Source organism: Pistacia vera, unplaced genomic scaffold (genome assembly GCF_008641045.1).
Source record: "Pistacia vera cultivar Batoury unplaced genomic scaffold, PisVer_v2 Contig477, whole genome shotgun sequence".
Taxonomy (NCBI): Eukaryota; Viridiplantae; Streptophyta; class Magnoliopsida; order Sapindales; family Anacardiaceae; genus Pistacia; species Pistacia vera.
The window spans coordinates 5,560-22,047 of NW_022196309.1; the positions used below are offsets into that span (position 1 = coordinate 5,560).

Consider the following 16,488-nt stretch of genomic DNA (forward strand, 5'->3'; position numbering starts at 1 on the left):
ACAACAGTGCTTATAAATTAGCATTTGAAATTTTAAGCAATTACGTGTTTGGTTAAAGTACTTATAAGTGACTGATAAGTAGTTGACGTGTTTGGTTAAATGTGATTAAAATACATTTTATATAAAATAATTAAAAATGGTACATTAAACAAGGTATACTATGGAATTTTAAAATTAAACAAGATAATGTTGTAATATATTTGTCAAACTAGTTTATAAGCAGAGTGCTTATAAGAAAAAAAAAAATTAAAACTCAACTTATAAACTCAAAAAAGTTATAAACAAACATGTCAGCTAATTTTAGAGTTTATAAGTAGTTTGACTAGTTTTAAACTCTGACAAACACCCCTAAAAATACATAATACAATCCACTAAAAAACTTATTTGGTCTATAGATATTAAGCAATCAATATTCTCTTACCAACTTTAAAAATTATGTTTAATTGTGTTTAACAGTTAAAAAAAGCATTCCCTTTATCTTTTTTCCCAGAGAGATGCCTCAGCTTTTTTTTTTGACTAGACTTAAAATTGCATCCCAACAAGCAACTAATAAACCATTCACATTTGGTGGATTGTATTAAAAAGATTCATCAATCACACACAAGAATTGGTCAATGACGACACATGTGACAAAATTTCAATCACATTGGTGCGAAAGAATCTTTTTTTTATTTTTCTTTAGAATAGTCGGTAGGAATGCAATCATAAGAGATGGATAAATTTGCTCTGTCTAATAAAGTTCAATCTAAGCCTTTCAACTTTATCTAATGAAGTGAATAATTAGTTGTGCGATTTGAGATGATGTGTGTGAGTTTGACGGTTCCTGGAGAACGAAGAGGTTCTTTTAATTTTTAATTATTGCCCTTTAAGTTAAATACAATTTTATTATATTATTATTATAAATATATATATTATATTTTTTTTTTTTTTTTGGTGTAGTACTTTGCCTTTTCTATTTTATAGTTTTCATTTTGTTCGCATAACAAAAGATAGCCGGCTAAAATCTTAAAAACTCTCAATCATAATTCATAAGGTTACCATTGATCCAAAAGGACTAAAACCATCCATTTATTTCTTTAAAAAATTAATTTGACTTCTTCTCCACCAACACCCACAACCATCTTCCACCACAACCAGCCCATTAAAATTCATATTTAAAAATTCAATTTGTATATTTTATTTACTTTATAATATGATACTAGGTAATCATGCTCTATTAATTTTACTGGTGTAGTGAAGTTAGTCATTGTATTCACAGACTCATGGCCAACTGTTGTTTGAATCTTTACAGATCGTAAATTTCATAACCTATTGAATCATCAATTTAATATAAACAAAGTTCATTTTTGTGTAAAATGTGATCCAAAAACAGTATAAAGCAATAACCTAGAAACATTCATCCCCCTAACAAGTACAAGAAAAACAATTAAACAGCAAAATAAAAGAAAAGAAATAACACCAGATTTATAGTGGTTCGTAATTTTAAATATTACCTACATCCACTATTCAGAGCAACCAGAAAAAGGATTTCACTATGAGTTTGAGAAACCTTACAAAAGAAACGGCTCATCCCTTACAAAGGCATCACCCCCGAACAAAAACCTCTGATTTTACACCCAGTTACCCAGATGCTCCACAACTATACATCATTAAAAGGCAGAAATACATACTATTTATACAGTAAAAGAGAGACTACACAATAAGGACAGCTCACACCTACCATCACCGTTGATTCCATGGACGAACCTCGGATTTCCAGCACAGCACTCAACTGATTTCTCTCTCTGTTAACCAAGAGAGAATCGAGAGAAGTGAGCTACGCACCAAAACCTAAAACAGATAGGTTTTTAGAAGATGCAAAAGACTGAACTGCCCCTCAGCCTTAACAATTTACATGACCAGCCAAACTCCAAGTTGAATCCACGTGTGTCATCAGAATGCCACATCACAACAATTTGTTTAAATGGATTTGGGTAGAAACCGCTTCCAAAAGCTAGCTTAAAAAGAGAGAGTCGATCCATATATATAGTTTATCTTGATAATGAGTTTAGGGAACTCACTCTAAATGTTAGTTCAAAGGAAAAGAGAATTCAACCCATATATATACAGACTATAACAATTCACCAACTTAGTGATGTGGAAGATTACAACTTATAACATGCTTAAAATGTTATAACAAATGACCGCCGGTCAGTTATGTAATTACTCTAAAATGAGGGAAGATAAAACTAAGGTAGAGTTCCTGGGTTATATCTGAACCTGAAACCTGTGCGGATTAGACTTGCTGCTTCAAAGTTTTGTTTTGTTGTTCTGTTGATTAACTTTGGTCGTGTGTTAAACTCTCATTTTTTATTTTCTTTAGGAAAGGTGATGTTAAATACTTATTTTTTTTAGGTAAAACAGACCTCATCAAGGTATAACAATTATAAGTGAATGCATTGTATCTGGGGTGTGAACCCGTGACCGTGGCAAGACTGCTTGACTTATTTTGTTTGACATGATGTGTTATATTATGCGCTCCGAATTCGCACAAATTACAGTGCTTCATCATCAGCAACTGAACATTCTGCAATCTCTCTTGTAATTACAAGCATCACCATTATTGACTTTAATTTCAAGGATTTCTTAAACGTTTAAAAAAAAAAAAAGGTTAAAAAAAAAGTAAAACAATAGTAAGTAATAAAGATAGGAATGACAAAGAAAGAATACGGATTAATTCCTACATCCAAATACTCAAATAGTTATTACAAATACAATTAAAAGTTCCTAACACTCAAACGCTAGAAGTAATTTTTTTGTAAAATAAATTGTTTTATGCCGGACAATCAGGTAAAAACTCCATAGCTGCTTGAAAATCCTCTAATGTGAGGTAAGCAATTCATCCCTGTCTGCACAATCATCACTAAGCCTAAGATCAAGATTCCCTTTGCATTATTTAACATTATATCCACTAAACCTCCATTCATTTTCATACGTTGCGTTTTTATTGTTTCTGTCTTTATTAACTCCGCAATGATCTATAGTACAAGAAGAATGCAATTTAAACCCATGTAACACGCTATCCTTCGCTTGTTTTTCATCTTGATATGGAGAACATAGCAATTCTTCACAGCTCAGATCATTTAAATTAAAAATGTTAGTACCTTCTGCTAAAACCTTCATTAGAAGATATTACACGTTGCATTGCTTCATTGTAGCCAGCAAATATGACTAAAACCTTTCCATTCGTCCATACAAGACATGATCTCTTCTAAGGCTTCTAACCCAAAGCCCGACCACTCTCTCCTCGGGCATTAGTCGCAAGCTTCATCCACAAAAAGAATACCTCCCTTAGCTTCTTTGATCTGTGCATGAAATTTCATTATATATATATAAATATATATATTATATATATTTATATATTTTTTTTGTTAAGTAAACCATCCAACCATATATGTTTGTAAGATACTATGCATTTTGAAATATAAAAGGAAAAGAGAGGAACAAGTACATCAATTATATCAATTATAATTTTTGCAATGTCGACCATATGATATGGATAGCAGAGTAGTGTACCTTCTTCTAGTCTGATATCCAGTATGACCAATATTGACCAACTAAATCTGTCCGTTGAACTTCTTTACATTGTCAGTTTGCAAAATTCCACACTATGCAGTAGTCTTCCAAGGATTCGAGCCACCATAGTTCTACCTATCCAATATGAAAATTTATTCAGTTTGATATTGAGTAAACAAAATATTCTAGCGCAATTTAAACTGATAAAGTAAGCAGCAATTTACCTGTTCCAGGATTTCCCGAAATGCCATGTGAGGAAGTCTTCCAGCAGGGCCGATTTTCAGTCCAACGGCCTTGCGCCTCTCATCCAAAACAATGCCCTTTGCCATTTCGAAGCTGTTCTTGAGTTATCCAGACCCACAATATTGTGAGCTCTTTTTCGAGGGCATTCCATTTCTTTTTTGCTGCTGCATGCTTCAAGTAACCTTTTCTTTCGTTGCTCTTCTTGGTGAGAGTGTAATAAATCATGCAACTTCCCACTTTCTTGGATTTTTGAAAGATGATCTACAGGATTAATGCCCTCCTGCATTCAAGTTACTTAAATTACAGCTATTTAGCAAGAAATACATTTATATTTTAGAATACAAAATACATACATCATCTGTAGCATCACCATCAGCATTGTTCTCGAGCAATGTCTCGACATTGAACAGTCTTCAGTTCGACTTGAGTAAAACAGAAAGCATCAGTGGTGTCACTCCATACTGCATGTAAAAATGGGGAAAAAATTGAATAAAATTAATATCACTATCACATTTTACAGGAAAAAAAGTATCTACCAATGGGGAATAAGGTAGTAAATTAGAAAGCACCTTAGATTTGGTTTCAACAAGGGCACCATGAGCAAGAAGTAATCGTGCAGCTTCATTGCACCCATTCTTGGCTGCTACGTGCAATGGAGTTTCTCCATACTGCAAAACTCAACAGATCAAAAATCCAATTATGTAACAGATGTTTTTTCGTTTTTTCTAATTAAGCACATATTTATTAGCATATTTTTCGCTTTATATTGCTTAGATTTCTCTCTGGAAAATTTATAAGAAACCCTACCATATTTTTCGCTTCAGTCAACTTTATCTCTCCTTCCATTCAAGCAGAAAATCACATATTCTATCTTGTTGTTACTCCAGAAACATGAAGGGTGTCTCCGACATCTGCATTTCAACAAAAATGAATACTAAATTGGAAGATAAACACAGTCAGCTTAATTGTATTTAAATTAATTAATTTGCAAAGCAACTTAATTATTGTTCCCTTCTTAATCTGTCAAAACCCTAAAAGAACCAACTTAGAAAAACTAATTCTTTCAAACAGGATATGTATTCATGTAAAAGAAAAAAAAAATTAATCTTACAAATGCATTTCTTTCTTTGAGAAGAGATGGATTATCCTGAATAGTTCTGAAACCGATCAATATCCCCCGACTGGCACAGTCATGAACGGTTATACGTTTCTCAAATCCTGATGATTGTTTAACATGACCGTTCTCCACTGTCTATTTGTGGTCTCTGTTGATGATTAATTAAGAAGTAAAAAAGAACACAATAAAAAAAAAGCAAGAACAGAGAGAGATTTGGAATGTTTACTTAATGAATGAAGTTTCGTTCCCCTTTATAAGCATCTAGTGTGCTCATTTTTTTTTGCTTAATTTTATTTGCGTAACACGTTAAACGTCAGCATGGAATATTATGGAGTCTTCAATGAAGGTTCCTTAGCTTTCAGGTACTTTTCTTGATTGACTTGACTAATTTTTTGTCGTATTGTAGGAAAGCTGAATCCAACTAATGCAGCTTTCTTTTTCCTTTCAGAAAAGGAGCGCTTGTATGTCAAGGTATTTTATATATATTGACGGCTTCACATTCGCGAAAGAGCCGTCTTGAACGTTGTCTATTCCATAGCTTACCTCAGGGCCTAGTTAGTTAATTCGCGTATTATACGCGAATTATATAGGACAGCCGTATAATTCGCGTATAAAACGCACGAATACGTATTTTACAAAATCTGCCGAATTATAAGCGTATTTTAAGCCCTCCCGAATTATTCGCGAATAATTCGCGAATTATTCGCGAATATTGAAAAAAAAAAACAAAAAGGTTAGGCCCAAAACGACGCGTTTTGTAGGTTTTTACTAAAAATTAAGCAGATCGGTCTTCACTCTTCACTCTTCAGTTCTTCACTTCTTCTTGTTTCCTCACTTCAGCTCTTCTTCAGCAGTTCAGCTTTTCTTCCTCAAATCTGCACGTTTTCAGCTTTCTTCATCTCTTGTTTTCTTTCCAAGTTCAACTTCAACTTCAAGACTACACACCTAACACTTGTTCTCTTCTCTTGGTGGATTGATGGATTGTTATGGAATGGATTGCTGGATTTGGTTGGGTATTGATGTTTGGTATATGGTAATGGATTTGTTTGGTATTGCTGGATTTGTTATGGTATGGATGATGGATTGTATGGAATGGATTGCTGAATGCGGATTTGTTTGGGTATTGTATTTTTGGTATAGTTTTGCCGTTTGATGATTTGGCTGGATTTGTTTGGGTTTCAAATTTTTTGTAGTGCATAACTGGATAATGGCTGGAAAAGCAAAGAATATACCGATGGATAAAACACTAATATGCAAGTGGAATTAAATAGTTCTCTAGGCGTTGAGTGGTAACTTAGAGTTAGCACTTAGCAGTACAAAATTGAAGTGTGAAGAAGGCTTTTGTCTACCATAAGTTATAAATTCAACAAAACACACAAACTATATGAAATCTTTAATGAATTATATATTTAACTTACAGTCAAATCATGCATTCCATTGGTGATGATACGGTATACCTAACTTAGAACATGAGTACTTGTGAGCAAAAAGAAATACCAAAGTGACAGTGAGTGGTTATGGTTAGTCCCCACATGATATTTGATACTTTACATTTGAATGTTCTGTTTGATTTTAACCAGGTAGTCCATAAAAGTGTTAAACTAAGATTGATATTCCCGTGATTTTTCAAAACGTATTATTGACAATGCACCGTATTAAAACCCGTATTACCCGTACCGTATTTTCTCCCGTATCCGAATTTTATGGCCGAATTTTTATAAACGTATTTTTCACCGAGTGCCGTATTATACCGTAAAATTCCCGTACCGTTTTTTTGCCGTACCCGTATTTACTAACTAGGCCTCAGGGTCCACTTGATATAGAAATAATTACAATTTTCTTATATATTTTCGAAATGAGGTTGATGATATTTTAGCCATGTATATTTTAGGCCATGTAAGTATAAATTTTAATAATACTATCCATTTCATCGAACATAAAATAGTTTTAAAAAATATTAAAAAAATGAATAATATAGCACTTACAAACTTTGTCATTCAAATTGATGCAACAAAAGATGATTAAGTGATTTTATTTATTTTTACTTGATGTGATGCCATCTTGTATTCTAAAATTTTCTCCTCTGCTTATAATTATCCTATTTTATTAATTTTATCACGACTCTTAAACATAGGGTCTATTTATTTTTTGTTCCTAAATCTTTTTTTATTTTTTGAAACGGAGTGTTCGGGGTAGCTTATGTGCACTTTAACTAATTCTCATTAAGAGCTATTCCATAGCAACCTCCCGTTGTGGCCCTCTAAGTAAATCATGGACAAAGATATTACCCATAGTAAGGAATTGAACTTAGGACTATAGGTTAACTATGCACAATCCCTTTGATTCGCCCTTACCACTAGGCTACCCATGAATGAGTTTCTTAAATCTTCATGTAACTCATTTTAGCAAATTAAAATGCTATAGGATTTTTTTTTTTTTTTTTTTTTAACTTATACCTGTTTGTAAGATATAAGTAAAAAGCTAAGGGTGCGTTTGGTTTATTATTTTGGATAGGATTTTAGGGATAGTATTGGATAGTTGGATAGAGGAGTATTACGAGATAAAATTTAAAAATTTATGAAAAAACCTCCAAGGTTTGCTAATTTAATAAACACCCAAATATATTAAAATATTGTAAAATAACAAAAATACCCCTACCACCTACAGTGCAAGATTTCGGCCACCACCGTCGGAATCTGGTCGAAAAATTGCGTTACGACACAGACCAGTTGGATATGTGTCGTAACGCGTCGTTATGGCATTTTCCGGTCAGATCCACTACGGATCTGGCCGAAAAAGGCCAGATCTAAGGCCGGTTGTGGCTTTCGACGGCTGGAAAATGCCATCTTTGGCCATCAGCGACGGCCAACGATATGGCCGTTGTTGTCTGTCAACGATGGCCAAGATTTGGTTGTCAACGATGGCCAGATTTGGCCATTACCGGCTATTTTCGGTGGTTGTGTGACTATTGTGATAGATTTCGGTAACCACCGACGGTGGTTGTTGGAATCTGGCAAGTATTGTGGGTGGGGGTGTTTTTGTTAGTTTTTAAACTTTTTTTTGGGAGGGTATTTAATGAAATTAATAAACATTTGGGGTCTAAAATAATTAAAAAAATAGACTAATATTTTGATAATAATGTGCCAAACAACATTTAAATAATAGGATTGAGAATATGGATAAAAATAATAAGCCAAACGCACCCTAAAATATTTTATTTTTATCTAAATACTAAAACATTTTAATCAATAATTGTTTTATTTGGTAAAAAAAATATATATACCCTGATTAATTTTTATAACTCCAATTTTGACAAATCCTTTATGCATTATGTATTTTTAGTATTATTTTAATTTTTTTGTTATAATAAATTTTTAAATATTATATCAAAATATAATAATTAAACATTCTTTGAAGTTTCACAACTTCCGATTACTTTACTTTTCACGCTCTCCAACGATTTTATTTATGCGACGCTTGTGATCAACGGAACCGTGTCATAATTATTATCCTTTATTTCTACTTTCATTGTTTTTTCCCGCAAGTTGCCTTGCCCTTGCCTATTTTATTAAACAGTACATGATTGGACTCACTTTATAGTCATTTTGATCACCCCCGCACCCCGATACAACCCTCTGATTTTACACCCGTATACCCAGATGCTCTCACAACTCATACATCATTAAATAGGCAGAAATCAGTACATATTATACAGTAAAAGAGAGACTACACAATAAGGACAGCTCACACCTACCATCACCGTTGATTCCATGGACGAACCTCGGATTTCCAGCACAGCACTCTACACTGATTTCTCTCTCTGTAACCAAGAGAGAATCGAGAGAAGTGAGCTACGCACAAAACCTAAAACGATTTAGGTTTTTAGAAGATAGCAAAAAGACTGAACTGCCCCTCAAGCCTTAACAATTTACATTTGACCAGCCAAACTCCAAGTTGACTTCCACGGTGTCATCAGAATGCCACTCACAAAATTTGTTAAATGGATGTTGGGTAGAAACCGCTTCCAAAAGCTAGCTTAAAAAAGAGAGAGTCCGATCACATATATATAGTTTATCTTGATAATGAGTTTAGAGGAACTCACTCAAAATGTTAGTTCAAAGGAAAAAGATTCAACCACAACTTAAGTTATGTGGGAAGATTACAACTTATAACATGCTTAAAATGTTATAACAAATTGACCGCCGGTCAAGTTATGTAATATACTCTAAAATGAGGAAGATAAAACTAAGGTAGAGTTCCTTGGGTTATATCTGAACCTGAAACCTGTGCATGGATTAGACTTGCTGCTTTCAAGTTTTGTTTTGTTGTTCTGTGATTAACTTTGGTCGTGTGTTAACTCTCATTTTTTATTTTCTTTTAGGAAAGGTGATGTTAAATACTAATTTTTTTAGGTAAAACAGACCTCATCAAGGTATAACAATTTATGTAGAATGCATTGTATCTGGGGTGTGAACCGTGACCGTGGCAAGACTTGCTTGACTTATTTGTTTGACATGATGTGTTTATATTATGCGCTCCGAATTCGCACAAATTACAGTGCTCTCATCAGCAACTGAATCATTCTGCAACTCTCTCTGATAATTACAAGCATCAGCCATTATTGACTTTAATTTCAAGGATTTCTTAAACGTTAAAAAAAAAAAAAGGTTAAAAAAAAAGTAAAAAGTAAGAATAAATAAGAAAAAGGAATGACAAAGAAAGAATACGGATTAATTCCATCATCCCAAATACTTCAAATAGTTATTACAAATAAAATTAAAAGTTCCTAACACCTCAAACGCTAGAAGTAATTTTTTTGTAAAATAATTGTTTTATGCCGCAATCAGGTAAAAACTCCATAGCTCGCTGAAAATCCTCTAATGTGATGGTAAGCAATTCATCCCTGTCTGCACAATCATCACTAAGCCTAAGATCAAGATTCCCCTTTGCATTATTTAACATTATATCCACTAAACCTCCATTCATTTTCATACGTTGCGTTTTTATTGTTTCTGTCTTATTACTCTGACTGCAATGGCATCTATAGTACAAGAAGAATGCAATTTAAACCCATGTAACACGCTATCCTTCGCTTGATTTTTCATCTTGATATGGAGAACATTAGCTAATTCTTCCAGCTCAGATCATTAAAATTAAAAATGTTAGTAACCCTTCTGCTAAAACCTTCATTAGAAGATTTACACGTTGCATTGCTTCATTGTAGCCAGCAAATATGACTAAAACCTTTCCATCGTCCATAACAAGACATGATCTCTTCTAAGGCTTCTAACCCAAAGTCACGACCACTTCTCTCCTCGGGCATTAGTCGATAAGCTTCATCCACAAAAAGAATACCTCCCTTAGCTTCTTTGATCTGTGCATGAAATTACATTATATATATATATATTTATATACTATATATATATATATATTTTTGTTAAAGTAAACCATCCAATCCAATATATGTTTGTAAGATACTATGCATTTTGAAATATAAAAGGAAAAGAGAGGATACAAGTACATCAAATTATATTCATTATAAATTCTTGCAATGTCGACCATATGATATGGATAGCAGAGTAGTGTACCTTCTTCCTAGTTCTGATATCCAGTATGACCAATAATTGACCAACTAAATCTGTCCGTTGAACTTCTTTACATTGTCAGTTTGCAAAATTCCACACTATGCAGTAGTCTTCCAAGGATTCGAGCCACCATAGTCTTACCTATCCAATATGAAAATTTTATTCAGTTTGATATTTGAGTAAACAAAATATTCTAGCAGCAATTTAAACTGATAAAGTAAGCAGCAATTTATCCGTTCCAGGATTTCCCGAAATGCCATGTGAGGAAGTCTTCCGCAGTGCCGATTTTCAGTCCAACGGCCTTGCGCCTCTCATCCAAAACAATGCCCTTTGCCCATTTCCGAAGCTGCTTCTTGAGTTCATCCAGACCCACAATATTGATAGCTCTTTTCGAGGGCATCCATCCTTTCTTTTTGCTTGCTGCTGCATGCTTCAAGTAACCTTTTCTTTCGTTGCTCTCTTGGTGAGAGTGTAATAAATCATGCAACTTCCCACTTTCTTGGATTTTTGAAAGATGATCTACAGGATTAATGCCCTCCTGCATTCAAAGTTACTTAAATTACAGCTATTTAGCAAGAACATATCATATATTTTAGAATACAAAATACATACATCATCTGTAGCATCACAATCAGCATTGTTCTCGAGCAATGTCTCGACAATTGAACAGTCTTCAGTTCGACTTGAGTTAAAACAGAAAGCATCAGTGTGTCACTCACTCCATACTGCATGTAAAAATGGGAAAAAATTGAATAAAATTAATATCACTATCACATTTTAAGGAAAAAAAGTACTACTCAATGGGGAATAAGGTAGTACAATTAGAAAGCACCTTAGATTTGGTTTCAACAAGGCACCATGAGCAAGAAGTAATCGTGCAGCTTCATTGCACCCATTCTTGCTGCTACGTGCAATGGAGTTTCTCCATACTGCAAAACTCAACAGATCAAAAATCCAATATATGTACAGATGTTTTTTCGTTTTTCTAATTAAGCAATCATATTTTTATTAGCATATTTTTCGCTTATATTGCTTAGATTTCCTCTGGAAAATTTATAAAGAACACATACCATATTTTTCGCTTCCAAGTCAACTTTATCATCTCCTTTCCATTCAAGCAGAAATTTCACTATTTCTATCTTGTTGTTACTCGCAGAAACATGAAGGGGTGTCTCCGACATCTGCATTTCAACAAAATGAATACATAATTGGAAGATAAACACAGTCAGCTTAATTGTACTTAAATAATTAATTTGCAAAGCAACTTAATTATTGTTCCCTTCTTCTCTGTCCAAAACCCTCAAAAGAACCAACTTAGAAAAACTAATTCTTTCAAACAGGATTGTATTCATTCCTAAAAGAAAAAAAAAATTAATCTTACAAATGCATTTCTTTCTTTGAGAAGATGGTTATCCTGAAGAGCTTCTGAAACCGATCAATATCCCCCGACTGAGCACAGTCATGAACGGTTATACGTTTCTCAAATCCTGATGATTGTTTAACATGACCTTCCCATGTCTATGTGTGGTCTCTGTTGATGATTAATTAAGAAGATAAAAAAGACAAAAAAAAAAAAGCAAGACACAAGAGAGATTTGGAATGTTTACTTAATGAATGAAGTTTCGTTCCCCTTTTATAAGCATTAGTGTGCTCATTTATTTTGCTTATTTTATTGCGTAACACGTTAAACGTCAGCATGGAATATTATGGAGTCTTCAATGAAGGTTCCTTAGCTTTCAGTACTTTTTCTTGATGACTGACTAATTTTTTGTCGTATTTAGGAAAGCTGAATCCAACTAATGCAGCTTTCTTTTTCCTTTCAGAAAAGGAGCGCTTGTATGTCAAGGTATTTTTATATATTGACGTGCTTCACATTCTGCGAAAGAGCCGTCTTGAACGTTTCTATTCCATAGCTTACCTCAGGGCCTAGTTAGTTAATTCGCGTATTATACGCGAATTATACGGACAGCCGTATAATTCGCGTATAAAACGCACGAATACGTATTTTACAAAATCTGCCGAATTATACGCGTATTTTAAGCCCTCCCGAATTATTCGCGAATAATTCGCGAATTATTCGCGAATTATGAAAAAAAAAAAAACAAAAGGTTTAGGCCCAAAACGACGTCGTTTTGTAGGTTTTTTTACTAAAAATTAAAGCAGATCGGTCTTCCTCTTACTCTTCATTCTCATTCTCACTTCTTCTTCGTTCTTCCTCACTCATCCTTCTTCGCACAGTTCAGCTTTTCTTCCTCAAATCTGCACGTTTTCAGCTTTCTTCCATCTCTTGTTTCTTTCCAAGCTTCAACTTCAACTTCAAGACTACAACACCTAACACTTGTTCTCTTCTCTTGGTGGATTGATGGATTTGTTATGGTAATGGATTGCTGATTTGTTTGGTATTGTATTTTGGTATATGGTAATGGATTTGTTTGGGTATTGCTGGTTGTTATGGTAATGGATTGATGGATTGTTATGGTAATGGATTGCTGAATGCTGGATTTGTTTGGGTATTGTATTTTGGTATATGTTTTGCCGTTGATGATTTGGCTGGATTTGTTTGGGTTTCAAATTTTATGTAGTGCATAATGGATATATGCTGAAAGCAAGAATATATACCGACTGGATAAAACACTAATATGCAAGTGGAATTAAATAGTTCTCTAGGCGTAGAGTGGTAAACTTAGCAGTTAGCACTTAGCAGTACAAAATTAAGTGTGAAGAAGGCTTTTGTCTACCATAAGTTATAAATTCAACAAAACACACAAACTATATGAAATCTTTAATGAATTATTATTTAACTTACAGTCAAATCATGCATTCCACTTGGTGATGATACGGTATACCTAACTTAGAACAATGTACTTGTGAGCAAAAAAGAAACCAAAGTGACAGTGAGTGGTTATGGCTATGTCCCCACATGATATTTGAATACTTTACATTTGAAATGTTATGTTGATTTTAACCAGGTAGTCCATAAAGTGTTAAAACTAAGATTGATATTCCCGTATTTTTCAAAACGTATTATGACAATGCACCGTATTAAACCCGTATATACCCGTACCGTATTTTCCCGTATCCGAATTTTATGGCCGAATTTTTATAAACGTATTTTCACCGATTGCCGTATTATACCCGTAAAATTCCGTACCGTTTTTTTGCCGTACCCGTATTTACTAACTAGGCCTCAGGGTCCATGATATAGAAATAATTACAATTTTCTTATATATTTTCGAAATGAGTTGATATATATTTTGCCAATGCATAACTTCGAAAAGTCATACCAAACAAACCTTTGAAAAAAAAAATGTTAGTGATAATCTTGAATGCAATCTTGATAAAAAGAATCTAACTATCTGAGAGTCTTAACAACAATTAGCAGTTTATATGATCAAGTAGTGGTAAACATTCAAAAGAGAAAACAAACCAATTATGCAAACATATACAATCAAGGCAAAAACAACAGGAAAATTGAAAATAAACTAGTGCTTCAAATAGTACAGGACACACAAAATAATCTCAGAATGATTTTTGTTGGATGGGATTCATCAGCATATAATAGGCTACTTTCTAAAGTTTTACAAACGCTAAACTAACAATAGAGGGATTTAAGTCTTTATTAAACATACTAATGGTATAAATTATATTAAATCTCATAATCCAAATTGTTTTAATCTAGTTTTTAAAAATTGTAGCTTAATTTGAATAAAGAAAAAAATGTTGTTCTTAAACACAACCAATATAATAATTTAAATATGTGACTTATATTTGTAAAAGTGATTATTGGTCATAGATTCTCGGTAATTCAACAAACTTGAAAGAGAAGTTGAAATAAATTATTTATTGAGTCATCTCATCACTTTCTAAATCTTTATATTGCAACGAGTTGATAACTAAACTCGATCGTATTATAAATTTAAGCCAAATATTTAGGGGGTATTTGTCTGAGCTTATGAAAATTAGTTTTTAAGCAACAAGTGCTTATAAATTAGCATTTGAAATTTTAAGCAATTACGTGTTTGGTTAAAGTACTTATAAGTGACTGATAAGTAGTTGACGTGTTTGGTAAAATGTGATTTATAAATACATTTTATTATAAAATAATTAAAAATGGTACTACATTAAACAAGAGTATACTATGGAATTTTAAAATTAAACAAGGATAATGTTGTAATATATTTTGTCAAACTAGTTTATAAGCAGAGTGCTTATAAGGAAAAAAAAAATTATAAACTCAACTTATAAACTCAAAAAAGTTATAAACAAACATGTCAGCTTAATTTTAGAGTTTATAAGCTAGTTTGACTAGTTTATAAACTCTGACAAACACCCCCTAAATTAACATAATACAATCCACTAAAAAACTTTATTTGGTCTATAGAATATTTAAGCAATCAAATCTCTCTCTTACCAACTTTAAAAATTATGTTTAATTTGTGTTTACATGTTAAAGAAAGGCATTCCCTTTATCTTTTTTCCCAGAAGATGCCTCAGCTTTTTTCCTTTTTTGACTAGACTTAAAATTGCATTCCCAACAAGCAACTAATAAACCATTCACATTTGGTGTGATTGTATTAAAAAGATTCATCAATTCACACACAAGAAATTGGTCAATGACGATTCACATTGTGACAAAATTTCAATCACATTTGGTGCGAAAGAATCTTTTTTTTATTTTTCTTTAGAATAGTCGGTAGGAATGCAATCATAAGAGATGGATAAATTTGATCCTGTCTAATAAAGTTCAATCTCTAAGCATTTCAACTTTATCTAATGAAGTGAATAATTAGTTGTGCGATTTGAGATGATATGTGGTGAGTTTGACGGTTCCTGGAGAACGAAGCAGGTTTCTTTTAATTTTTTACATTATTGCCCTTTAAGTTAAAATACATTATTATTATTATTATTATTATAAACTATATTCTATATATTTTTTTTTTTTTTTTTTTTGGTGTAAGTTACTTTGCCTTTTTCTATTTTATAGTTTTCATTTTTGTTCGCATTAACAAAAGATAGCCGGCCTAAAATCTTAAAAACTCTCAATCATAATTCATAAGGGTTACCATTGATCCAAAAGGACTAAAACCATCCATTTATCTTTCTTTAAAAAATTAATTTGCCACTTCTTCTCCACCAACCCCACAACCATCTTCCACCACAACCAGCCCATTAAAATTCATATTTAAAAATTCAATTTGCTATATTTTATTTTACTTTATAATATGATTACTAGGCTAATCATGCTCTTATTAATTTTACTTGGTGTAGTGAAGTTAGTCATTGTATTCACAGACTCATGGCCAACTGTTGTTATGAATCTTTTACAGATTCGTAAATATTCATAACCTATTGAATCATCAATTTTAATATAAAACAAAGTTCATTTTTGTTGTAAAATGTGATCCAAAAACAGTATAAACATGCAATAACCTAGAAACATTCATCCACCCTAACAAGTACAAGAAAAACAATTAAACAGCAAAAATAAAAGAAAAGAAATAACACCAGATTTATAGTGGTTCGGTAATTTTAAATATTACCTACATCCACTATTCAGAGCAACCAGAAAAAGGATTTCACTATGAGTTTGAGAAACCTTACAAAAGAATCGGCTCATCCCTTTACACAAGGCATCACCCCGATACAAAACCCTCTGATTTTACACCCGTATACCCAGATGCTCTCACAACTCATACATCATTAAATAGGCAGAAATCAGTACATATTTATACAGTAAAAGAGAGACTACACAATAAGGACAGCTCACACCTACCATCACCGTTGATTCCATGGACGAACCTCGGATTTCCAGCACAGCACCTCTAACTGATTTCTCTCTCTGTTAACCAAGAGAGAATCGAGAGAAGTGAGCTACGCACAAAACCTAAAACAGATTTAGGTTTTTAGAAGATAGCAAAAAGACTGAACTGCCCCTCAAGCCTTAACAATTTACATTTGACCAGCCAAACTCCAAGTTGACTTCCACGT

At 32.9% G+C, this 16,488-nt stretch overlaps 2 pseudogenes; both read right to left on the reverse strand.

Moving 5' to 3' along the window:
* Positions 1 to 2,731: 2,731 nt before the first annotated feature.
* Positions 2,732 to 9,534, reverse strand: LOC116146358 (annotated as a pseudogene).
* A 175-nt stretch (positions 9,535 to 9,709) lies between these two features.
* On the reverse strand, positions 9,710 to 15,593 carry LOC116146359 (annotated as a pseudogene).
* Positions 15,594 to 16,488: the final 895 nt, after the last annotated feature.